Source organism: Suricata suricatta, chromosome 3 (genome assembly GCF_006229205.1).
Source record: "Suricata suricatta isolate VVHF042 chromosome 3, meerkat_22Aug2017_6uvM2_HiC, whole genome shotgun sequence".
Classification (NCBI taxonomy): Eukaryota; Metazoa; Chordata; class Mammalia; order Carnivora; family Herpestidae; genus Suricata; species Suricata suricatta.
Genome location: NC_043702.1, coordinates 43,411,917 through 43,414,591, shown reverse-complemented (window position 1 = coordinate 43,414,591; position 2,675 = coordinate 43,411,917). Strand labels below are relative to the sequence as shown.

The 2,675-nt window shown below is 34.8% G+C and overlaps 1 pseudogene; it reads right to left on the bottom strand.

The window, feature by feature from the left end:
* Nucleotides 1–1,408: 1,408 nt before the first annotated feature.
* On the bottom strand, nucleotides 1,409–1,583 carry LOC115288712 (annotated as a pseudogene).
* Nucleotides 1,584–2,675: the final 1,092 nt, after the last annotated feature.

Sequence of the window (2,675 nt, the reverse complement as noted above, 5' to 3'; positions counted from 1 at the left end):
TTTAGTAATTGTTAGTTTAAATGGACCTAATATTGGAATTAGTATTCCACTTTTCCTTTGGTAATCACTAACACAGGCAAAGCACTTACATCCACTTGTAATACGTGAAATAATAAGTGTTCATCCATATGCAGGACACAGGCATTATGTCCGCAGCTTTACAAGCTATCCAAAGGGTCAATTCTAGGATAGGTAGAGAAGACTCTAAAATTTCAAAATAAATAGTGATGAATGTTATTATTAAATTTCAAAATAAATAGTGATGAATGTTATTACTGTGTTAAATTACAAAATTAATTAATACATACTTCATCAATTAAGTGTATGAATAATTAAAGGACTAAAATTCACCTTGCCTTACAGAACACAGTCCAAACACCTTAGCTGCATCTACCGCTACTTTCTACCATGTCCCGAGCAGAACACATGCTACATTCCAACTATGCTGGACTGTGCTCAAACACAGACATTGGAAAGTCATTTCTTTTACCTTCCATGCCCCTCCTTCCTCTGCTTTATAATCCGTACTTATTTGTCAAGACCCAGGGAAAAATTGGCTCCTCTGAAACCTTCTCTGAACTTGGGCATGCCAATCATTGCAACCCCAATGTTCCTGGAGTACTATGTACAGACTTAGTTGCTCTCACAAGGTTGTAATACCATTATTAATTTCCCATAAATGACATACGCAATCCTCAAAGACAAGAAGCACTGGTGTTTTCATGTCTGTGTCCCATTTCTTCAACAGTACTTACACAAAGTAGAAACTCCATAAATATATTTTGAATGAATAAACGAACATTTGAATCATATGCTAACATAAAATGAATTCAGGTTTTAACTGAGAGCCTTTCTTAGGTTCCCACTAATCTCCCTACTCCATTATGAAATTCTTAACTGTGCTATTTTTGCAAGTCTGATTCATGAGTGACAACCTTGCAGCTTCTGTATTTACCCATCCTAATCTTTCCATTCTTTACTCCTTCCCTACCCCTAAAAGGAGTAGTGAATACTACAGTGATTTTATTTGGAAGAAAAAGAATCATGCACCATTATAGAGTAAACACATTAGATGCACGATTTTTTTCTTTTGTGAATTATTTATTTTATTCAATAATTTGTATTGAGTAAATGTGTTGAATTATTCTGAGAGGCTTGAATTGTGATTATGAGTCACAGTTGACCCACTTTTTCAGGCATAAGTGGAACCCAACAGTTGGGCATATCCTTTTCTCTCAAGAGTTATCTGAGATAATCTTTAACAGAAATTATCTGTTTTTAATATATTATAAGTTCTCCTCCTTTATTATGATTCTCTCTTTGAAGAATATATTTTCTCACTATTGTGATGAGGGGAATCATCCCCTCCTTTACACTAATATGGCTAGTTCCAACAGGGATTTCTTTTTTAATGCACATATATTTATATCCAACTGTTTATATAAAATATGTGAGACAGGTTACAACAAAAGCCACATATAATAAACACAATTAGAAATAGAAATTGTTGGTGTACCTGGAAAGCTCAGTTGGTTGAGTATCTCACTCTTCACTTGATCTTAGCCAAAAGGCCGAGAAGCGATGAGTATCTCACTCTTGATTTTGGCTCAGGTCATGATCTTTCTCAGCCATGAGGCTCTGCACTGAGCTGAGCTGGAGCCTGCTTAAGATTCTCCCTCTCCCTCTGTCCTTCTCCCCTGCTCACACTTTCTCTCTCTTGTAAAATTTTTTTAAAAAGGAAACAGAAAACTGTTGCCATGTAATAAATGAAGTAAATATAAAATTCCTAAGAATAACTTAGATACCATTTAACTCAAATTCTGCTTTTTAGTTGCCTGAAAAACAAGGTAAAAATGAAATACAGAATGAGTAATAAACCCAAAATGGATTAAAGACCTAAATGTGAGACCTGAAACCATAAAATCCTAGAAGATAGCACTGGCAGTAATTTCTCTAACATTGGTCTATCAAAATTTTTCTAGATATGTCTTCTGAAGCAAGGGAAATAAAAGCAAAAATAAATGACTGGGACTACATAAAAGTAAAAAAAAACTTCTGCACAGTTAAGGAAACAATCAGCAAAACTAAAAAGCAAACTACTGAATGAGAGAAGATATTTTTAAATGGCATATCTGATAAAGAGTTAGTATCCAAAATATATAAAAACTGATACAACTCAATAGTCAAAAAACCCAATAATCCAATTTTAATAATGGTCAGAAGATGCAAACACATTTCTCCAAAGAAGACATACAGATGGCCAAAAGACACATGAAAAGATGCTCAACATCACTCATCATCAGGAAAATGAAAATCAAACCTACAGTGACATATCACTTCACACTAATCAGAATGGCTAAAGTCAAAAACAAGAAAAAACAGGTCTGGTGATAAAGTGGAGAAAGGGGAACCTTCATGAACTGTTGGTGGAATGCAAACTGGTGCAGCCACTGTGGGAAATAATATGGAGGTTCCTCAAAAATAGAACTCCTTTGTGATCCAGTAATTACACAAAAAATACAAAACCGCTAATACAACAGGATACATGTACCGCTATGTTTATTGCAGCATTGGTTACAATAGCCAAGATATGGAAGCAGCCCAAGTGTCCACTGATGATGAATATGTAAAGAAGATGTGGTGTGTACACACATACACACACACACACACACACA